The sequence below is a fragment of the Equus przewalskii genome, chromosome 9 (assembly GCF_037783145.1).
Source record: "Equus przewalskii isolate Varuska chromosome 9, EquPr2, whole genome shotgun sequence".
Classification (NCBI taxonomy): Eukaryota; Metazoa; Chordata; class Mammalia; order Perissodactyla; family Equidae; genus Equus; species Equus przewalskii.
Window position 1 is genome coordinate 6,716,060 of NC_091839.1, and position 24,389 is coordinate 6,740,448.

The 24,389-nt window shown below is 43.5% G+C and overlaps 1 protein-coding gene and 1 long non-coding RNA gene across 2 annotated transcripts in view; one reads left to right on the plus strand and one right to left on the minus strand.

Moving 5' to 3' along the window:
* Positions 1-1,146: 1,146 nt before the first annotated feature.
* LOC103560033 (uncharacterized) lies at positions 1,147-2,638 on the minus strand. The gene is made up of 3 exons (XR_547100.2): positions 2,498-2,638; positions 1,822-2,173; positions 1,147-1,463 (listed from the first exon to the last, which is right to left on the minus strand). It is a non-coding gene; the product is annotated as an uncharacterized lncRNA (long non-coding RNA).
* Positions 2,639-12,618: 9,980 nt separating this feature from the next.
* Positions 12,619-24,389, plus strand: part of PMIS2 (PMIS2 transmembrane protein) — a 47,338-nt gene continuing 35,567 nt past the window's right edge. Inside the window, exons 1-2 of the mRNA XM_008533925.2 lie at positions 12,619-12,821; positions 14,674-14,800. The gene's annotated coding sequence lies outside the window, so the exon portion shown is untranslated. The remainder of the gene's footprint in view (positions 12,822-14,673; positions 14,801-24,389) is intronic.

Genomic DNA, 24,389 nt, shown 5'->3' on the forward strand with positions numbered 1-24,389 from the left:
TGGCTCAAGAATCAAGCAGCATCCCATCTGGCAATTGGAAGGCAGCTCCGAGGAGATGAACAAAATGGAAGATTTTATAGGCAGAAGGAGGGCAAAGCAAGGAAACGAGAAAGGATTATTTCAGGCAAAGTTACCTTCCCTTAGGGGCCAGGGACGCAGGGGTTTTATCTGGCAGACACCTCACTGGCTGATCAGGAAATCTCAGACCGATTGGTTTAAAATTCCATTCCTGGGAGGGGCTGAAACTGCACTTAGGTTAGGGATTAAGTCTTGGTTTGCTGGGTGGGGCTTAGCACGGGTGACTCCATTTTGGGCCTGTTGTCTCTTTTTTAACACCCCAATGGCTTCACTTCACACTTAAAATCCAGCCTTCTTCCTGTGACCTTCCAGGCTCTCTGTGACCTGCCTCCTGCCCACGTTCTGTGCTTACTTAGTATCACTCCCATTGCTGCACTCCGGCCCCCCCTTGTCTTCTTTCTTTTCCCACAACCAGTCAGGCTTCTTTATGCCTCAGCATCTTTGCACTTGCTGTACTGCTTAGAACTCTCTTCCAGATTTCTCTATGGCTCTCTCCTTCTCTCTCTTCAGGTCACAGCTCACATATTAGCTCCCCAGTGAGGGCTTTCCTAAGCCACTCTGTCATGAGTCCCTCTTCCTGCTCCCCCAATTTGAGTCTGTTTTTTCGTAATGTTGACCAATGTCTAGAACTGTGCTGTCCAGGACAGTAGCCACGTGGGCCAAATTTAGTTTAAACTGATTATAACCAAATTAAATTAAAATTTTAGTTCTTCAGTTGCACGAGCCACGTTTCAAGTGCTCGGTAGGCACATGTGGCTAGTGGATACCATATTGGACAGAGTGGATTATAGAACTGAAAAGTCCTATTAGACAGCGCTGACCTAGAACTACCTCATTGCTTTACATTTTACTCTTTTTTCTGTGTCCTCTCAATATTATGGAAACAAATAGCTCATCTATCTAAATCAGCACTGAATCATTAAGCCTTAAAACAGTGCCTGGCACACGATGGTGGTTGCCCCATAATTGTCATTGAATATATGACTATGTATAAACCCCAAGATAGTTAGCGAAGTGAACACACAGGGGCGCATAAACACGTGTGCACATACACATACATACAGCAGATGAATGGAAAGCAGAAACCTCCTCATAAGCTTTATTGCTCTTAAAATGCTAATGGAGGAGGGACTTCCTCCAGCAAAGGTAGGTTACTGATGTCCAAGTTCAAAGACTCCAGGACGACCTGGGAGGTGCAGTTCATGACTCTCTGAGGGAGGTGAGCTTTCAAGATGATCTCACTTTTCTTGTTTCAAGACTCTGATTACAATGGTGCAAATGACCAGAAGAGTGCCCAGCAGGATGCTTGAGATGCTGAAGCCCAAGACCAGTCTGGAACTTATCTTTGCTTTCCTCTGATCCCCAAGGAAGTTGGCTTCCCGTGTCTGTGGGGATGAAAGCAAGCTGGTGGGAGTGCTTCCAAGGGAGATGGGGAGAGGTAGGGAGTGCAAGATCAGGAATAGTGGTGTGAGGAAGGTTAAGAGCAGGGTTCAGCCCCCTAGTGGAAAAAGGAAGAAAGAAGAGGGGAAGGATGAGGGAGTGGATCTGGGCAAAACACAGGAGGAAGAGACTCAGAGAGGGGCTTCCTGGGGAGGAGCAAGGGTAGCTAGATGGTGAAGAAGGAGGGAGTAAATCCCCAGAAGGAACATGAAGAGGACCCTGTGGAGGAGCAGGGAGGTGGGATGGGAAAGAGGAGGCAGATCTGGGGACAATGGGAGTTGGTGGTCGCCAGATGGTAACTACCTTGAGAGAGAACAACAGGGCTGGGATTGCCAGTGGAATGAAGAAGAAGAAGGCAATGATGGAAAGAAACAAATAATCCTTTTCTGGGGGATTCAAGGGCATCAGGATGACTGGCTGCGTTGGGATAGGCGGCTGCATCAGGTGGACCTTCTGCATTGGGTTGACCTGCTGCATTGGGTTGACCTTCTGCATTGGGTTGACCTGCTGCATTGGGTTGACCTGCTGCATTGGATTGACCTGCTGCCTTGGGTTGACCTGCTGCATTGGAGTGACCTTGAACTCTGGGTTCCTGGGGTCAGGCACAGTAGCCATGGACCTTGGCTTGAGGAGGAGATGCTGGAGTGGGTGGAATCTGCAGACAGGGGAAAGAGGGCCCAGAGAGGGGACGTTTAAGTTCCCAAGAAGTGAGGACCAGTAGAACCAACCCCTCTGCCTAGAGAGGCACTGAAAACAGAGTGCCCAAAGCCAGAACCCACCGTACCTCCAATAGCCTTGCTGGCCCTATAAGACAATTCAACCCTCCTCTATCCTCTCATAACTCCTGTCTGTACCTCCCATTACCCGCTCCGTGTCTCCCTCTAACTGCTTCACTTTCCTCCTCTAAACTCTCCCCACCCCCTCTCCGCACACACACACACTTAACTCTCCCACTCTTTTCCGATAACCCATCACAAACCTAGTTAGAATCTAGGACTTCCCTTGGTTTCTCAGTCCCAGAGGCTGTCCTGGCGATTTGAGTCACTGGGTGTGGCGTCTCTATTGCCTACCACTTCATTATGATTGGCTGCTCCGGCACAGGCGTGACTCAAGTGCCCAGGCCCGGCTTCTGATTGGCTCAGTGCATGTGAGGGGCGTTACCTAGCCTCTCCTCTTTCTTCCCGCCCTCTTAATTGATTCCATGAATGAAGGCACTGGGTCACAGTTACTTCCCCTTTTTGTTGTTGTTGTTCCCACTTTGAACTCCTGGTTGGCCCAACATATGGTGTGTGAGTCTCACTTGCAGGCTGAATCCAAGTGCAACGGGCAGATTTATTGATATTCCTACCTTCACCTGCTGTACATTAGGCCCAGGCGGGGCCCTGAGGACGACGTGGTGACTAAGGCAGACAAGACCACCGCTCTCCCAGAATTCACAGCCCATGAGACAGAAGGAGGAAGAACACTCAAATAAATAAATGGAACTATTTAATGGAGGACCAGGGGCTATGAGGAATAGCTGAAAGGAGGAGGGGGAGGGACTCGAGGGCCACAGGAGGCTTAGAGGTGGGGTTGAGTGGGCAGGAAAGGCCTCTCTGAGAAGGAACGCCTAAGGTACAAGAGGAGCCAGTCACCAGAAGATTCAGAGGAAAGAACTCCTCCAGAGGGAACAGTAAGTACAAAGGCCCTGGGGTGGGAAGGAGGTTGGTGAGAACAGGAACAAAAACAAGGGCAGTGTAGCTGGACTGGGGTTGGATCCAGATGCATAAACAGCACATACAACTGCACATATTCGAGCACATGCACAGTCTGCAAGCCAGCAAGTCCTCCTTATAATTTTTTCATTTTGAATGTTTTCAACATTTCCTTCACGTTAATAGCCCTGTGTGTGGCACTGGAGGGGACTCAGGGCAAGTGAATGAGGTGAAGACTTTGAAGAGTTAGGCTGAACGACTGAAGGATCTCTCTGCTGGAGGTTCCTTGGCTCGAACGTTCTTTGGCTGAGTGTTTCCCTTGGCTTTGCCAGGTCATCAGAAAAAGGTGAAAAAATGTAAGACAATGAAGAAAGCACTCACAATTCCAGACATATTCAGCCAAGTGGCCCGTGCTGAAAATTTCTCATCTGTGGCCCACTTGCTCTTGTTAGTGTTCCTGCCCTGTGGAGATGGAAGGGAGAGATGCCTTCATGATGTCTGCTCTGGGAGACCACTGGGGATGGGACCAAAGCCATAGCTGAGAGCTACAACCTTCCAGCTCCAGCCCATAAAGTCCTAGGATGGAAGAAATGCAGAGGGCGAGCACTTTAGGGAAGGCATGGGGCAGGAGGGTAGAAAGGACTCAGACAATGACCAGCCTTGATAGAGAAAGCCAAGAGATGGGACCCCCAGAGCAAGAGTCAGACCTGAACAGTAGTTTTCAAAGTGATCCCCTGGCTGGCAGTGTCAATATCACCTGGAAATCACTTAGAAGTGCAAATTATTGCCCATTCCCGGACTTACTGAATATCAAACCCTGGTGGTACCCAGCAATCTGTGTTTTAATACACCCTCCAGGTAATTCTGATGCAAACTAATGTTTGAGACCCACCAGACTAGAGGAAGGAAGGAGAAAGGGTGTAAGTGCCAAGGCTCCTCTAAGAGCTTCACTCCGACCTCTGGGCTTTGTCCTTAGGAGGTTCCTTGGATTCTGGAGGTACAGGGGCTCCTCAGCTGGGTCCTTCATGGGGTTTTATGTCCTGAAACAGTGGGAAAAATAATAAAATAGTGTCACCTAACCCAAAGAAAGACATTGAGTCTTCAAATCAAGTTGAAAGTACTTGCTAGGAATCATTTGCAGACATCTACACCTAAACCCAGATGATTATTATCAAAATCCTCAATTCCAAGAATAAGGACAAATTTTTACAAGCTGGTGGACTGAACAAACAAGGTTATTTATATGAAGAGAGAATGAAATAAGCTACAGATGATTAAGAGAAAATATGGGAATTTAATAACACAGTGGACATTTCAAATGATTAGAGAGGGAAAAAAGGAATGAATTCAGGCTGAGCGTGCTAGGGAAAACAATGAAAAGTAGAAAAGGGAAGCAATATTTTATGTGTAAACTAAGATGGAACGAATAAAAATAAGCAAATCAGTTACCATACTGAATGTGAATTTCCTAGATTTCCCTAACAAGTTAGAGATTTCAGACTACGAAAACAAAACACCAACATTTAGCCAGACGTTGCCTATAGGAGTATACCACTTAAACCAAACATCAACAACAACAACAAAACGTTGAGCATAGACAGCAACACACGATCAAAATCAAAGCAAAAAGCAGATAAAAGTAACAAAGAGACAATGAAAACTAAAGTGATAAAAAATACAATGTACCAAAGATATCTGTCACAAATATTTATCTGGTGAACTACATATCAGCTAAACTGTGAAAATGAAAGAAACAGACAAAACTAATTTTAATAAAGCCACTAGAAATACAAAGAGAAATTTATAAAACCAGAACGTGAGTGTGAGATTTAAATCTACCTCTCAGAAAATCTGAAAATAAAGTAGAAAAAGAATGTACAAAGATGTACAGGATTGGAATAATTTAACTTGTGAGTGCAATTTTAGAGTTATTTAGAAACTTACGCCCTAAAGTGGAGACCACACTTTCTTTAGTCATATCAAAAAATATTTACAAAATTCATCCAGAAACTGGCAACAAACAGAACTTTAGTAAATTCCAAAATGTAGAGTTCCTTAAATAATACAAAGAAATGCAGGAGTAAACAACAAGCAGAAGACAGAAAAATTTCTATTTGCAAGCTAAGAGATACTCTGAGAAACTACACTTGACTCAAAGAGAAAATCCAACGTGAGATTAAAATTTATTTAGAAAGCAGTGAAAAAGAAAAAGAACTTCAAGCTAAAAGTAAAGGACCATAGCCAAAGCTGAATTCAGAAGAAAATTATTAAATAAAGGAGACCTGAATATATAAATGACCTAAATACTAAACTTTAGATTTTAGATAGAAAAAAGGCAAGAATTTAACACATTTAATAAAAGTAAAGCAAATAGTAAAATAAATAAAACAAGGGGGACAGATGGTTTAATGTCTCCCTTTTAAAAAGTCAATTGCCCCAGGTGGTTTTATAGCTCAGTTTGGGATCACACCTTTATGGAACTGAAAATTCTTAATATCGCCAAATGTTTCCAGACCACAGAAAATGATAGATATGTTCCTAATTTACTCTATGAAGCTGGCTTAAATTTAATATGAAAACTTGTACACTGAAATAAATAACCCATCATAGACCAATTTCATTTATTACTATAGGTGCAACTTTTATAATTGGCAAGCAGAATTCACCATTATGACAAAAGAAAAATACATATGTCCAAATAGAGTTTATTCCAGGAATAATCTATCTATATAATTCAATAAATACTAGAAAATATGAGATGAAGTCACATTTGCAGAGCTTGTAATCGTCTGTCCAGAAAACCTAAACAACTGTAACAAAAAATATATTAGAATTCATTAGCAAATTTATAAAGATGCCTGGACACCAAATAAATATACTAAATAAATCACTTAATTCCATACCAGAAATATTATCCTATACTAGTTAGAAAGCACGTCTAAAAAATCCCTTTTGTCATAGAAAAAAAAATTATAAAATACCTAGAAATATATTGACTGTGAAAAGTGCAGGATCTAAAGTAAGTTACACAACTTATTGAATAACCTGAAAAAAAAATGAAAGACCAACATGTTTCCCCCCAAAATATAAAAAGTTTACTATCATTAAAATGTCAATAGAATCAAAAGGTAAACATATATTTATTGCAATTCTTTTTTTTTAAATTTTCACTTTAATGTGAGGAAATCTCAAAGTGTAAGTTCTTCTTTTTTTTTTTGAAGGTACGCTTTTTGGTGAGGAAGATTGGCCCTGAGCTAGCATCTGTTGCCAATCTTCCTCCATTTTCTCTTGTCTCCTCAAAGCCCCAGTACATAGTCATATATCCTAGTTGCCAGTCCTTCTAGTTCCTCTCTGTGGGATGCCACCACAGCATGGCTTGATAAGCTGCGTGTGGTCCCCGCCCAGGATCCAAACCAGTGAACCCCAGGACACCGATGTGGAGCTTGCAAACTTAACCACTCAGCTATGTGGCCAGCCCCTATTTATTGCAATTCTAATGACAATCACAGTGGAAGCTTTTCATTGAACTAGAAGAAATTTTAAAATTCATAAAGAAAAATAAACATTTAAGAATGACCAAGGAATTATAAATAATGTAGTCAGAGGATTCTTTGCTTTACAACATGTTTTAAAATTTCATTTATAAAACTAGCATAATCAAATCTGAATAATGTAGGTACAAAAACACTTATTACAATATACTGTCTACAAGAGACCCATTTTAGATTCAAGAATAAAAGTAGGTTGAAAGTAAAAAGACGGAAAAAGATACCAAGCAAACAGCAACCATAAGAGCTGAAGTGTCCATACTAATATCAAGACAATTAGACTTTAAGACAAAAAGTGTTAATGGAGATAATCAGAAATATTTTAGAGTGCTAAAATATCCATTTATCAGGAAGATATAACAATTATAAACATATGCACCTAAAACAGAGTCCCAAACTACATAAAACAAAAACTGACAGAATTGAAGAGGAAAATGGACAATTCAACAATAACAGTTAGAGACTTCAATACTCCATTCTAAATAATGGAGAGAACAACTAAACTCCACAGGGATACAGAACACTTGAACAACACTTGAATAAATCAGCTAGTCCTAAGTTACATCTATAGAGCACTCCACACAACATGGAATACATGTTCTTCACAAGCCCACAGGGATCTTTCTCCAGGATAGACCATAAAACAAGTATCAGTAAGTTTAAAAGGATTGAAATCATACAATGTGTGGTCTCCAAACACAATGAGATGAACTTAGAAACAACAGAAGGAAATTTACAAATATGTGGAAATTGAACAACACACTCCTAAATTGCCAGTGAATCAAAGGAGAAATCACAAGGAAAATCAGAAAGTTTGTGGTGATGAGCGGAAATGGAAGTCCATCATACCAAAATCTAGGACATGCAGATAAAGCAGTGCTTACAGTAAAATTTATAGCTGTAAGCGCTTCAGTTTGCTCAGATCAGCAACCTAACTTTCCACCTTGAACTATAGAAAAAAAAGAGTAAGCTAAACCCAAAAGCAAGCAGAAGGAAGGAATTATTAAAGATGAGAGTGAAAATAAATGAAACAGAAAACAGAAAAACAATAGAAAAAATGTAATGAAACCAAAAGTTGGTTTTTTGAAAAGACTCACCAGATTGACAAACCTTTAGCGAGACTTATCAAGAAAAAAGAGAGAAGACACAAAATATTAAAATGAAAAATAAAAAAGGGATATCACTATCAACTTTACAAAAATTAAAAGGATTAAAGGGGAATACTATGAACCACGTATGACAATAAATCAGACAGTTTACATGAAATATAAGAATTCCTAAAAAGATACAAATTACCAAAACCAACCCTAAAAGAAATAGAAAATCTGGATAGATAAAGATAAATTTGTAATTAAAAATAATCCCACAAAGAATAGCCCAAGCCCGGATGGCTTCGCTGGTGAATTCCACCAAACGTTAAAGAAGAAATAACAATCCTTTACAAACTCTTCCAAAATATGCAGGATGAGGGAACACTTCCTGACTTGTTATATGAAGCCAGTATTATTCTGATATCAAAGCCAGTCCACGAAATCTCAAGAAAACTAGAGACCAATCTCTTTCACAAATATACATGCAAAAATCTTTAATAAAATATTAGCAACCAAATACAGCAATACATAAAAAGGATTATGCAACATGACCAAGTGGGATTTATCCCAGAAATGCAAGATTGGTTTAACATCTGAAAATCAATTAATGTAACACAATGCTAAAAGAATAAATTTTATTTATTTATTTATTATTATTTTTTAAAGATTTTATTTTTCCTTTTTCTCCCAAAGTCCCCCAGTACATAGTGATGTATTTTTAGTTGTGGGTCCTTCTAGTTGTGGCATGTGGGATGCCGCCTCAGCATGGCCTGATGAGTGGTGCCATGTCCACACCCAGGATTCAAACTGGCGAAACCCTGGGCCGCCGAAGCAGAGCGAGTGAACTTAACCACTCGGCCACGGGGCCGGCCCCAAGAATAAATTTTAAAATCACACAATCATCTCAATGGATGTAGAATAAGCATTTGACAAAACCCAACACTCATTCATGATAAGAACTTTCAACAAACAAAGAATAGAAGGGAATTTCCTCAACCTGTTAAAGGCATGTACAAAAAATGCACATCTAACATCATACCTAATGGTGAAAGACTGAATGCTTTTCCACCAAGATAGGGAACAAGACAAGGATGTCCACTCTCACCAACTCTACTCAACATTGTACTGAAGATCCTAGCCAGTGCAATTTAGTCAATAAAAAGAAATAAAAAGCACCCAGATGGGAAAAGAAGAGGGAAATACTGTCTTGATTCACATTTGACTTAAATTTGTATGCAGAAAATTTTAAGTCTTCTTGTGGGGAAAAAAGAGACTAGGAGGACCCCAGCAACCATCACCACTGAGGATCCCAACAGCCCTCGAGCTGCTGTGGACACCCACATTGGCTGCCAAGGACCCCACAGTCTTCACCAACGGTGACTTCAGCTGATGCAGCTGCACAGAGACTGGGCCTCTGTGCCTCCCCAGAGCCGGAACCGACCCCACCAGCCAGGGCCCCAGCATCCACCCACAGGTAAAAGTCTTTCCCCAGCGAAGCCAGCCCATAAAGTCTGGAGATGACTGCTCTCTCAGATGTGCAGATATCAGTGCAAGGCTACAAGAAACACAAAAATCAAGGACACATGACACTACTAAAAGAATACAATAATTTTCTAGGAATCGACCTCCAAGAAAATTCTAAGGAATCCACAAATAACTAATAGAACTGAGTCCAGCGATAATGCAGAATGCAAGATCAGTACACAAAAATCAACTGTATTTCTACATGCTAGCAATGAATAAGCCAAAAATGAAATTAAGAAAATGACTCAATTCATAAGAGGATTAAAAAGAATATAAAATAAACAAAAGTAATAAATTACAAGACTGTACATTGAAAACTAGGAATGATTCCTGAAAGAATTTAAAGAAGATCTAAACAAATGGAGTGACCAAATGGAGTGACATCCCATGTTTGTAGATTAGAAAACTCAATATTATTAAGATGTTGATACTCTCCAAATTGATCTAAATATTTGCTTCAATCTCTATCAAAACCCCAGCTGGCTTACTTTTTTGCAGAAATTGGCAAGCTGATCCTAAAATTCCTGTGGAAATTAAAAGGACTTAGAATAGACAAGAAAATCTTGAAAATGTAGAACAAAATTGGAGGATTTACAATTCCCAATTTCAAAACCTGCTTCTGATTAGAAAGCTGCAGAAATCCAGACAGCGGGGTACTGACATAAGGATAGAGATGTCAACGGGACAGAACTCACAGTCGAGAAATAAACTCATACTTCTGGTTAACTGACTTTTGACAAAGTTGGCAAGACAATTCAGTGGGGGAAGGAGATTCCTTTCAACAGATGGTGCTGAGACAACTGGATATCTACATGAAAAGAATGAATATGGACCCTTACCTTAAAAATTAAGCTATACAAAAATTAACTCAAAATGGATCATAGACATCAGAGGTAAAACTCTAAGACTCTTAAAAGAAAACAAAGGAGCAAATATTCATGACGTTGGGTTAGGCAATGATTTCTTAGATATCGCAAGTACAAGCAATAAAATCTTTTATATGATAAATTGGGCTATGCATCTGTGGATGGGGCTCAAGTACAGCCAGCATATTCTGGACTGACTCCTGATTGGTTCCAGGAGTGGAGAGGGTGGGATTTATTTATTCCTTTTACGTAAACATATCAGGAGCCCACTGCACACCAGGCCCTGTCTGTGCTGGACTGGGTCAAGTGGTGACCCAGACAGACAAGGCCATGGCTCTCTTGAGGTTACAGTCCATGGCAGAGGCAGAGGATAAACACTGAAATAAATAAATGAGGTGGTTTCAGAGCTGACCAAGGGAGTAACTAGAACAGCAGAGGAGAGGGAGGGTGACATGAGGTGGAGGGTCAGGGAAGCCCTCTTCGAGGAGAGCACATTTGAGCTAAGGATAAATCCAGTGTGAGAAGATCTAGGGGGAAAGTTCCAAGCAGGAGGAACAGCAAGTGCAAAGGCCCTGAGGTGGGAAGGAAGTGGTGTGTTCCAGGACAGTGTGGCTGGAGTGTGGTGAGGCAGGCAGGCAGGAGATCAGAAGGTAGGAGGAGACCAGGCAGGGCATGAACATCTTGGTGGGGATTTGATTTTATTCCAAGCTCTGTGGGAACCTGTCAGAGGACATAAACTGAGGAGGGATGTGATCTGATACACATTTTCGAGGTTCTTTGGCCGCCCTGAGCAGAATGGAGAGGGGATGCAGCAGGTTCCCACTCTTTTTATAGGTACAGAGTCTGGAGACCTCATGCCTAGGAAGAAAGGGACAAGGCCCAGATTGTGTGGGCTCTGGGCATGGCAGGGTTGTGTTTGGAACAGAGAAGATCCCCAGGGAATGTCAGGTGAGAACAAGTCATGTGAGACTATGAAATTGTGTGTGTCCTTCTGTGTGTGTGTGTGTGTGTGTGATATGTTGATGGACTCACCCGTGCCCTTTGCCTCCTAGGAAGTCATTGACCCTCTTTGCCCAGTAGGATGGGCACTGGAGGTGGGGGCTGAGTAGGACAGCACCAGGGTGTCCTTGCCTCTACAGCTCCAAACAATGTCACGGGCCATCAAAACAGAGCCCATATGCAGTCTTGCAAATACACAATCACAACCAAACACAGTCATGAACTTATCTACATGAAAAGCACATGTATTTCTCTCTCTCTGTCTGTCTCTCTTACACATACACACACTCCACAAACCAGCAGATCCCTCTTCGAATTTCTTGGTTCTAAAGTTTTCAAGATTTCCTCTCCAATAAAATCCCCATTGTAAAGAGCTAGAGGGAATAAAAGCAGTTAAACCCACTACTTTATGGTGACCCCTTTGGGTGAGCGAGCGGTGACTATGACTGGCTCAACAACCTCTTGGCTGGTGGGAATCCTGCCTGGAGGGTCTCGTCACTAGAGAGTCCTTTGCCTGGTGGGTCCATTGCTGATGTGTCCCTTGTCCACAGAGTTTCTTAGCGGGAGGGTCTGTGACTGATGTTCCCTTTGGCTTTGCCACGTCAGCAGAGAAAGATGAAAGTATGCCTGAGGAAAGCTCTCCAGATTCTGCATATTCTCATCCAATTGGCTCAAACAGAAAAATGTTCAGTTCTAGCCCAGTTATTCTTCCTCTTATTTATCCGGTCAGTGGTGATGTGACGGAGATGTGATTTAATGAAGGAACGTGGTGAGAGAGGGGAATCATTGACGACCGCAGTAGGGACAGCGCCAGGGCTGAAGGCCACAACCCCCAACCCCAAGTCCCTAAGATTAGGACAGAAGACAATGCAGGGAGTGGGGACTTTAGGAAGGGGCTTTGGGTGTGTGTGTGTGTGTGTGTGTGTGTGTGTGTGTGCGCGCGCGCGCGCAAAGGGCTCAGGTAATGACCAACCTTGAGAGAGATGCAGAGGGTTTGGACTCCCCAGACCTCCTTCAAGGGGTCTTGATTGACTAAATGTCACAAGGGATCTCAAATTCTCTCCTTTTAAATACGGGCCGACATCCAGCCTTTTTCTTGAATTTTAATTCCTAATCGGCTCATTGATTATCCTTGGCAGGGCTCTCAGCATATTTCCCATTGGTGATTAGCTGTCGACGCTAGGGGATGGGCCTTAAATGTGCCCCCTCCACGCGGGCTAGATCACGTGGCTGGGGACTGTTAAGTGAAGCCATGGGGGAGTGGGAAGGATCAGGGCCGGGGTGGCGAAGGCATGGCTTCAGGAGGCAACAGAGGAAGCCTGAAGGCGCACTTCGAGAGGGAGGGGCCAGCGTCCTTGAGGAAAGGGGCGGGGCTTCAGGGAAGAGGGCGTGGCCACTAGCCGTTAGAGAGCCTCCCAGGCTTTGCTCTAAGAGGCTGGGGAGGTGAGGGAGAGCAGGAGAAAGGCCAGACTGACAGCTGCTGGGGCAGTGAGATGAGGGAGCTCCGTCAGAGTCTCCTGGAGGGCTTCTTACAACAGTTTTCTGAGCTACAACCGCAGAGATTGATTTAGTGGGTCTGAGGTGAGGCCAGTGAATTTGCGTTTCTAACAAACTCCTAGATGTCACGCTGCTGGTCCGGAGACCACAGTTTGAGATCCCCTGGGGGAAGCCCCCTGTTTCGGCAGGCTGCCTGGGGAAGAAAGAAAAGAAGCAGGGCTCCAGTCTCTGAGATTGGAGAAGACCCATGGGCCTGGGGAGAACCAGGGGCAGCGAAGCTATTCCACACCCCCACCAGCAGAGCAAGGTCTTAAATCCACCCAGATCCCACCTTAAAGCTGCCTTTTTAATGGAAAAAAAAGAACTACAACTGTTTGACTATGAATAACTTTCAACTTACTATTGGCTGTGATTTCTTGGTAACCATTTTGCATGCTAGAGAATTCTTGGAATGGAGAAATCTGACATCCAAGATGTTTTCCAAGGGAGTCTGCATTTTTATACATACTAAATTTAACAATTGACCTAATGATGAAATTGGTTATTATTACATTCAATAAATCAGGTTATTATGACATTTATTCAAACTTTTATTAATTCTAAATATTCAGTCAATAATTGTGGGGCCAAGTTGTGTGTGTTTGTGGCTTTTGTTTCCAAAAGGTAATCTTTGATTTTTAAAAACAATTTATTGAAGTATGACATGCATACAGAAAAGTGCACATCATAAATGTACAGCTCAAATCTTCTCGAACTGAATACACACATGTAACCAGCATTCACCCCTCCCTCCCCCATCCATGTGCCTCTTCTATTCTCTGCTCCCCAAGGGTAATCATCAGAGACTAGTTTAGCCTGCTGTTGTACTTTCTACAATATGTGTCTGCAGAAAGCTCCTTTTGCTCACCTTTAAGTCTGTGAAATTCATCCACGTAGCTGTAGGTAGTTGTGGGTCATTCATTCCCATTGCTGTGTGGTATTCCATTGTGTACATACACCTCAATCTATTTTGGCATTCTACTGTTGATGGGCATTTGGGTAGTTTCCAGGCTGGGGTGATTATGAATAAAGCTGCTATAAACATTCTAGCACATCTTTTGGTGAATTTATGTATGCGTTTCTGTGGGTATAAATCTACAGATGGAATTGCTGGGTTATTGGAAAAACGCTTTTCAGATTCTGCTCTTGACTTTTCCATAGTTGCCATGAGAAAATCATCACCTGTCCACAGAAATCAGCAGCCACAATCCGGGCTGCTGGTGTCCAAGAGTCAGGGAGCAAGCAGCTGCCTTTGAACATTCACTCACTCCTCCAGCCTTCTGCCTTCAAACTTCCAGAATTACATAACTATAATTTAGAGAGACTGCTTACTCTAGATGTTGCTTTTCTTGCTGTGTGGAGGGACAACAAGCAGGGGCAAACAACCAGGGCTCTGTGCTGCCTGGGACGCTCATGTGGGGCTCAGCCATCCCCCAGCTCCTGACATTCACCTGGACTGGCATGGACTGCAGCCTGGCCTTGATCCTTCTCCAGTACAACTAGAAAAGCCAGCTAATCTTCCCCAAGTTTAGAACTTAACACATGTATCCTCTGAACATAAATTATTGGAACAAGATGGACTAGGAATTTGAAATAATCATGGTCAGTACACTTAAGGGGATAAAAGAATATCCTAACAACATGAATCAAGAATAATAAGTCTTCAGAAAACCAAGTGTTAATAAATAACTATGAAAAATAGAATTGGAATAAAGAACCAAAGAGATGGGATAAAGAGTAGGATGGATACAGCTGTGTTGGAAAGTCAGACAGAGGAACTCTTCCAGAAGATTAAAAAGGCAGAAAGGGGATATTAAAAGGCAGTAAAAACCCCCAATAACCAAGTAATATGGAGGATGGACATAGAAGAGTCAACCTAAGTTTGCTTCCATTTCAGGGAGATTTAGCGGAAGCGGGAAAAGATTGCAAGTTTTGATTCTGCACTGTTGAACTAGAAGTCACTACTGAACTTCCAACCTCAAGACCTATTCCAAGCCTTTCCCTGCTGCTAACAGCCACTCCAGGTTAGTGCCAGCCCTGAACAATGGTGACAGCTGCCCAACTGTCTCTTTGCTTCAAGTCTGCCCCACCCCACATCCACCCTCCACCCAGAAGCCAGACTGGACTTTTAAAAAATATAGACCATGAGCCAGTCCTGATAGTCTAGTGGCTAAAGTTTGGTGTGGTCCACTTCAGTGGTTCGGGTTCGGTTCCCAGGCACAGAACCACACCACTCATCTGTCAGTAGCCAGCTGTGGAGGTGGCTCACATAGACACACCAGAAGGACTTACAACTAGAATATACAACTATGTACTGTGGCATTGGGGGTGGGGGAGGAGAGAGGAAGGTTGGCAACAGATGTAGCTCAGGGCTAATCTTTCCCAGCAAAAAAAAAAAAGAGAGAAAAGAAAAGAAAAAAAATACAGACCACAGGATATGTCTCCCTTGTTTAAATCCTCCAATGCCTTTCCTTCACACTTAAAATCCAAACATCTTCCTATGGCCTACAAGATGTTGGAACATCTGGCCACTGCCCTGTCTCCAAACTCGTCTCTTAACCCTCTCTCATTGCTAAACTCCTCAGAGCCTTTGCACTTGCTGTTCCTTCTGCAGGGACTCCCTTCTCTACATCTTCAATGCAGAGGCATCTTTCCATCCTACAAATCTTGGAGTATCCCCATCTTCAGTAGCACCCACCTATTACTGTCTCATCACTCTATTTCCTCTGTAGTGCTTACTCCCATCTGAAATTATCTTATTTACTTATTCCTTGTTTATTTTCTTCTCTTCTGTGGGATAATTTAAGCTCTATAAAGCAGGAATTTGTTCTGTCTTGTTCAATGCAGCAATCTTGGGCCTAGAACAGTACCTGGCACACAGTAAGTGCTCAGTAGATGTTTACTGAATGAAAGAATGAAGCCTGAGGGAACACACACACGGAGAAAAAGAAGGATCATCCAGAAGGCGTAAATCTCATATGATTTATTATCCTCAAAAGTGCCAGCGGAGGGGAAACTTTGTCTAGGGACAGAGTCAGGGCAAAGCGTCTTCAAGGGGCAAGGAGGGCCCTCCATCCCTGGCATTCTGAGGGAGAGGGGACCAGGTCAGCCTCAGGGTCTCCTGGATTGTGGAGGCATCTGTCACCAGGCACAGTGGATGGAGGGAGTGAGGAACATGAACAGCAGTCCCAGGGTGACACTCATGATGCCTGTGGCCAAGGCCATGTTGGAATTCCTCTCTGCCCTGACTCTGTCTCCACAGCCGTTGGCATCCTGGGTCTGCAAGGATGGGGGAGGTGGGTTGGGGGGAGTGTAGATGGAGGAGCTGAGCCAGGGAAGAGAGGAGTCCTTGGCTGAGGTTGGGCTGAAGGGAAGTCAGAGGGGCCTTCCTTAGGGAGAAACCTGGAGCTAGCGTGGGGATGAAAGTTGGGATAGGACCCAGGGAGAAGGGGGAGCAGGGAGTGGGGAAGAAGACAAAAGCCACGGTGAAATAAAAACAGGGTTCTGGGAAGAAGCAGAGTGGTGGACTGTAAGAGGGGCAGGGTAGGTTCCTGGAGAGAAGGGGAAACAAATGTGGAGATGTCCCTCGGGGAGACTGGGATAACCATGGGGAGAAGGCTGGGGCCCTGGGAGGAAGCGGGGAAAGGACTGGGTTAGGAAATAGAGGGATACGCCTGGGATGAGGGACAAGGGGTTGTGCCTCATCCTGATAGAGAAACAGGGGCTGTGATTCCCAGAGGGAAACAGAGAGGAGGGACATGATGGACAGAAACAGGAGGTCCTCCACAGGAGGGTTCATGGGGTCTCCACAGACATCACCAGGTGACCTCATGAGGCCTGCAGAGGCTGGGGAGCTGCAGCTATACACTTCAGGCCTGCAGCGGAGAGACCAGCAGAGACGGCGTCTGCAGACAGCAAGTGGGGAGAGGGGACAGCTGAGACACTGAGGAACGGGGATGGGCTGAAGTGACCGCACCAGTTGGGAGAGACCTGGAAGCTGACCCTGGCCAACCAGCAAGGGTCACACAGACCCTAGTGACGATGACTCCAGTATTCATAAAACACTTGCTGTCCCATCCCCGTCACTTCCCTCCTGTATCATTTAACTCTCTCCCTAATCATCTGGGGTGTCCCACTGCCTGCCTGTAGGCCCCTCACTGCTGCGATGATCTACATATCTCTTTCCACCTCCCATAATGCCCTTGCATGGCCCCATGATCCCCACACTATAACCCTCCCTCTGTCCACACATCACCCCCTCCCTGTGCCTCAAATCCCTTTCCTATCCACCATAACCTCCTCCCCATCTCATCCTAACATTCCCTGTGCCCCTTAACTCCCTGTTCCCACAACCCCCTCCCTTTCCTGGTAACTTCCTCCTCATCCCCATAATTCCATATCCACCTAGCCCTCCCAGTCTCCCCACAACCCCCTGGCCATCCTCCTTTCCTGCCCCCGCCCCCCCCCCCCCCCCGCCTTTAACATCCCCACAGTCTCTGGTCAGTCACCCAATTAATTTAAGGTCCCAACCATCCCTCTAGGTGGCCAGGGAAGTGACCTCTCTCACCCACTCTGCCTTGACTCTGCTTTCCCTTGGGCATTGTGATTGGCGCCTCTCATATAGGGGGGCAGAGTTTCAAAGCTGTTTTTTTTAGTCTGAGCTTCTGATTGGTTCAGTGAATATAGAGGGCCCTCCTCATCTCCTGAGTGGCCTGATGAGTAAAGGAAGTAGAAATTCAGATACTTGCTTTTCCTTTCTCAAACTGAACCACAGATTGTTTGCATCTGTATAAAATGGGCGGGCCTCTGTAACCTGCTTTTTCCAAGTCTGACCTAGAGATGGGTTCCATGAGTGTGAAGGGTGGGATTGACTAATTCATTCCATATAGACTTACTTGTGCTTGGCCTGTGCTGGGCTCTGGGAACCAAAAAGTGACCAAGACAAACAAATCTAGGGCTCTCATGGAATTCACAGTCCATGGGGGAAGACAGAAGATAAACATTCATATGAACAACTAAATAAGAGAATTTTTCAGGTGGCGCAAAGTACTCTGGAAGGAAAGAAATAGAAGGATGTGATAGAGAGGGATGTAGGAAGGAAACTTACGGGGAGAGGGGAGAGGGGTGAGGGAGGTCGGCAGGTTTCCCTGAGGAGGGGACATCTGAGCTGAGACCTGAAAGCTGAGAAGGAGCCAGCCCTGAAAAGATTTGGTGGAAAGAGTTCCAGATGGGGGAACAGTAAGTGCAAAGGTCCTGAGATAGGAAGGAGCCTGGTGTGGTTGAGGGACAGAAACAATGCCAGTACGGCTGGAGTATGGTAAGGGAGGGGCAAGAGGCAGGAGGTGAGGAAGAAGAGGAGGGCTGGGGCCTGCACACCTAAGTGAGGACTTGGGGTTCGATTCTGAGTTGTGGGATTGTTTTGAAGGGTTTAAGCCAGGAAGAGTGCGATACGATTTATGATTTAGACTTTAGAGGCTTTGGGCTGAGGTTTGATGAATGCACAGTGGGCGGGGGATAGAGGAGCAGTATGTTCCTACTCTTCCTGTGGGTTCAAAGAGAAAACTTCAGGGTCCAGGCATGGGGCAGGGGTGTCTGGCATAGGGAAGGTCTCAGGGAAAGTCAACCCAGAAGCGAGTGGGGCAGCAGGACCTTGGAATCTCAAAGCCCTTCCCTCATGGATTCCTGGTTGGTTCCATGTCAACAGCCCTCCAATCTTGAGGACTCCTGCCCCACCCTTGAATTTTAACTCCAGATTGGCATATTATAGTCTCCCGGAGCTGTCTGTCCCCATTACTCATGGGTGATTGGCTGTGTCTCCTGGGGGGCAGGCCTTTCGAGTGCCCCTCCTGAAGCATCCCCCAGTTGAGACTTGCAGGGTGGTCTCAAGGTCAGGAGAAGCCACTGGGGTGGGAGAAGGAGGCCATTCAGAGTGAAGTGAAGAGCAAGTGGAAAGGTGAGAGGTCAGCAATGGAAGCCCGAAACCTGAGAGTCAAAGGAGGATATTTTCAAGAAAAGGAACCCCATTAACAGTGCCTGTTGGACTGGAAAACCTTTCTCATGGAGCTCTTAGGAGGTTCTCTGTGGCCTTGCTCTCGGCAGTTGTAGAAGAGCAGTCTGACGACACCAGACTCCGGGTGCTTCGGACACAGAGAATAGATGCCTCTGTCCACAGGGTGTCTGAGGGGGGGCGAAAAGAGCAGGGTGCCAACCCATCCCCTGGAGAAGATGGACCGTGGACCCGAAGAGAACCAGGAACTGTGCAAGTCTCCATCCCCCACCAACACGGCGACTGTGTGAAATGCACCCACATTCCACCTTAAACATATGTGTTTATTAGTTTTGTTTTTGCTGCCAAGCATTTGAAATAAACTTTTATGACTTTGAATTTGAACATTCCTGTATGATTAACACTGAATTTACTGAGTGTCGAATGAGGGAATTCACGTAACACAAAGGAATCTGACCTACAAAGTGTTCTCAAACGTTTACAAGGACCAAGCTGAACGATTTAAAAATCGATATTATTTTTTTTTAAGATTTTATTTTTTTCCCTTTTTCTCCCCAAAGCCCCTCAGTACATAGTTATGTATTCTTCATTGTGGGTCCTTCTGGTTGTGGCATGTGGGACGCTGCCTCAGCATGGTTTGATGAGCAGTGCCATGTCCGCGCCCGGGATTCGAACCAACGAAACACTGGGCCGCCTGCAGCAGAGCGCGTGAACTTAACCACTCGGTCAAGGGGCCAGCCCCCCAAAATCTATATTATTTTTGATGGAACTAAACTTCTTTGGATTCTTATTTTGTAGTGCTTTGAAGGTAACAAATTGTTTGCAGAGCTAAAACCTTTCTAGGCCTTGGAAAGTTCCCAGACTGAGCACTGCGTCCAGAAGAGGAGGAAGAGTTTGAACCCCTATATTTACCACAAACCTAGAGGAGAAAAACTATCGTGCCTTCCAATGCCTGGTGACGGGCCAGCGCTCCAGAGTCGTAGCTCCCATTGTGGTAGGACTAACGGAAGAGGAGGAGGAGACCTTTAACAAAAACATCAGGAGAATTCTCCAAAATGTGCCAATAGAGTAGAAAAAGAAAAACCTGGAGCTAGGACTTGTTGTCAAGTTTTGTTGATTTGATTTAAGCTTGTTGGTTTGACTTTGGAACTGTGTAAATATTTTATATAGTTATTTTTTTAAATTGATAACTAAAAGGCAATCCTTAAACATGAACATAAAATTAAACAAAAGAACGTAAATGAGAACCAGACAGAAAGGAATTATTCCAAGTGACTTTAAACACAGTGCTTTGACTTTACAGCCCTAGTGGACATGCTCTAAGAACAAAAAGACCAATAAGAGAATCTCGGGCTGCTTTCAGAGGTCATAATTTTGGCGGTAGTATTAATATTGTTATTCTGAGATTGCTGAAATAAATTGGATAAAGTAAACAATTAGATGATATTCTAATTCTATTATTCCTGGTGTCACTGTGAACTCGGATTTTTGGCACAAGAAAAGAGATGCATGTAAAATGAGACAGCTTAGGTAAAAACTGTAGCCTTGAGTTTGAATTGCAAAAAATGATATAGACTCTTGTTATAGTTTATCCTAAAAATGTTTTCTAGTTCTGACCCTGAAAAGACTTAGAAACAATGACCTACTCTAGTCCTCAGATTGTGATTTTGGCATTCTCACAGGCAAGGAAATAAAACACAAAATCCAGCAACTGCCAAAGATGGGGACTGTGACAAACCATCCCCCACTTTTAGCTGATACATCAAAGAGCTAAAACCTCAGCTTAAAGGTCAAACGTAAGGAAATCAGCTCAAACACAGACTTGTAGCCTGGCTTCACCCATCATCTGATGTACAGGCTTCACCCATCAACCTCAGGTGTTGTACTTAGAGATCCCAGACTGACAGCACTCCTGTGCCTCGCAGAAACAAAAGGAAATCCACTCTGCAGGAAAATGGCATGATTCTAGGCCTCAAATTATTCTTAGAAATATTTTTCAAATACAGTACCAAATTCATAAAGATAACCTGGCCCATATGCAGACAAGAATCCATGAGGGACAAAAAGCAGAAACAAGAGAAAATAGAAACAGAATCATGCACACGTCAGATATTGGCATTATTAGATACAAGTAGGCTAACTATGTGCAGAGAAATAAATATGTTTGAAAATTTTAGTGGAGAAATTGGAAACTACTTGAGGTGACAGAGATTTGAAAGAAAACCAAACAAATTCTAGAACTGAAAAATATCAGTAATTGATATTAAGAATGCCATCAGTGTGATTAACAGGAGATTAGACACAGATGAAAAGACAAATAGTAACCAGAAGATAGGTCAGAAAAAATAAACCACAGCATAGAGGAAAAAAGAGGAAGTTATAGCATATATGTGACTAGAATCCCAGAAAGAAGAGAAGAGAATGGTGAAGAGGAAACATTTGAAGAAACAATGACAAAAAGTTTTCCAAAACTAATGACTAATATCAGTCCTTGGACCAATAGAAGAAGTACAATGAACCCCAAACAAGATAATTACAGTTCAAATCTAATTCTATTTTGGGAAAACTGCAGAAAACTATTTCTGGCAAAGAGGAAATATTAAAAACAGTTCCCTCAATGGAGTGACAGATTGATGGCTGACTTCTAAACGGCAACAAAATGAAGCTTAGAAGATGATAGAATGATATCTTTAATGTCTGAAAGAAATTAACTGCCAATGAAACATTACATGAGCAGCAAAAATATTCTTCAAGAATGAAGAAACCATGTGCCTGTGGTGAGACCCTGGAGCCACAGGAGAGCACACGGATAGTGAGGGCTCCTGTAGCTGCTTGTCAGCCCAGATCACTGGCCGGCACTGCTGGGCTCACCTGCAGCTATCGCCTCCAGCTGTGCACCTGCACGCCACCAGCCCCACTCTCCTCACCAGCCTCCACTGCCATGCACCTGTGGTGAGATTCTGCAGCCACAGGAGTGCATGCCAAGAGCCAAGACCCCTGCAACTGATAGCGTGTCCACAGTTGGCCCTGGCACTTGCTGCTGGTCCTGGCTCTCATCACTATGTGTGTGTCTGCAACTGGTCCCTGCCACTACACAGGCATCCACAGCTGGCCCCCACAGCCAAGGCTCAAGCCACATTACTGGGTCTGGCCAACACAGCTCCCTGCCCTCATCCCTAACCACTAGACATATGGGTGCTTCTGAGGCCCAACAGCCTTTCCAGCCACTGCAGACCAGCCCCCCCCCCCCAACACACACACATAGCACTCCCAAGGACAATACAGTTGTCGGTGTTGTGGACCCAGTGGCCTGAGCCATTGAGACATCACGTCCCCAGACACAGAGCTACCACATACCCCTGCACTTGGCACTTTGCACCACTACACCTGGGATCATAGCATGCTCCAGCGTGCCCTGCAACTGTAGGTAAAGGTCTTTCCTCACCAAAGTCAGGCCCTAAAGTCTTGAAGAGGTGACTACTTCTTCAAGTGAGCAGGCACCTATGAAAGGCTAGAGGGGTCACAAAAAATCAGGGAAATATGACATCAACTGTAAAAAAGACAAGAGATAACAAATGCTGACAAGGATGTGGAGAAAAGGGAAGCCTGGCGCACTGATGGTGAAATGTAAAGTGGTACAGCCACCACGGAAAACAGCATGGCGGTTCCCCCCAAAATTAAAAGTAGGACCTCCATATTATCCGGCAATTCCACTTCTGGTATATATCCAAAGGAAATTAAAGCAGGATATCGAAGAGATATCTGCATTCTCATGTTTATTGCAGCATTATTCACAATAGCCAAGACATGGAAACAACCTAAGTGTCCATCAACAGAGGAATGGATAAAGAAGATGTGGTGTATATATAAAAAATGGAATATTATCCAGCCATAAAAAAGGAAATCCTGCCATTTGTAACAACATGGATGGACCTTGAAAGCATTATGCTAAGTGAACTAACTCAGACAAAGAATGACAAATAGGGTATGATCTCACTTAAATGTGGAATCTAAAAAGTCGAACTCATAGAAACAGAGATGCTGGTTTCCAGGGGCTGGGGAATGAGGTAAATAGGGAGCTGTTAGTCGAAGTGTACAAAACTTTCAGTTATAAGGTGAATAAGTACCAGGAATCTAACGTACAGCATGGTGACTATAGTTAACAATTCTGCGTTGTATACTTGAAAGTTGCTATGAGAGTACATCTCAAATGTTCTCACCATAACAAAAACAACCACAAAATGGTAATGTGAACTGAAGGGTATGGTAAATAAACTCATTGTGGTAAACATTTTGTAATATATATGTGTATCAAATCATCACATTGTACACCTTAAACTTACACAATGTCATATATCAATTATGTCTCAATAAAGCTGGGAAAAAATCTCTATCTGTATGTGTATATGCACAAAAACACCTGGAAGTTTGGGATGTGAGGTGACAAAAAAAAGAATGAAAGTAAAATGAAGGCATTCTTAGTCAAACAAAAACTGAGACTCCTCCCCCTGTCCTTTTCTCGCTTCTCTGGCCAGAACCAGATAGCTGATATCCATGTTCTCACCGGAGGAATGATGCTGACATCATCTGAACTCACTGACTCAATCATACCATCCCTAAAAATAGGGCAGCTGGAGATTGTGTTCCTTCCATTGCGGTGCAGCGAAGTTACAAAGCACCATATGAATTATCATTCTCCTCCCAAACCAAAACTTAGTCTAATTAAAGCTCTAGATCTAACCATTAGCTAATAGGAAATGTGGGAGACAGAGGAATGGAGACATGTTAATCCAACCTTGAGGACACAATCAACACCAAATCCAGAAAGTGTAGGGTTTATAGGACAAATGATCCAGATTCTTCAACAAATAAATGGTCTAAAAGTGGAGGGAAAACTTTTATAGATTAAAAGACTACATATATTCATATACTATAACTATATTTCATAATGTATTTATTCAATATATTATACTTATATAATAGATAATATAATATATAATGTATTACAACATATATACATATATGTATATACATATATAGATACATAATATATACAGCATAATTCCTCCATACGTGTAATGTATAATATATTATACATTATATATTATTATATTATATTTATTCTATTCTATCTCGTGCTGATTCAAATACACATAGTAAAAAGAGTTTCTGGTTTCTGGTTCTGCACGTAAGGAGCCTGGAAGTCACCACTCCATCTTAACAACAAGTAAAAGGCTGAACCACCTGAAAAGTCACCAACTCTTCTTAGATCTGTTAAGAGTAACAAGGTCTCGGGGCAAACTACTGCCCCCTACCAACAGGTGAATACAGAGAATCACAACTTACTGGAGCAGAAACTCACAAGCTGAAACCTCTGAGGGGACCAATTCTGGGGTAGGAGAACTAGAATTGTCACTGATGAAATGTGGGGGCTCAGAGTGAACAAATCTGAGAGTTAAAAACTGCACTCATAGCGGCCCCCCCCCCCCGCCCCATTTTTGTGAGTTTTACCTCCAGGAGCTTGATTAGGTTCTCACAGCAAATACCAGAGAAAAATCTCCTCAAGCTTCCAGTAGGGGGAGAGGAAAAGGAACCATTTTGAAATA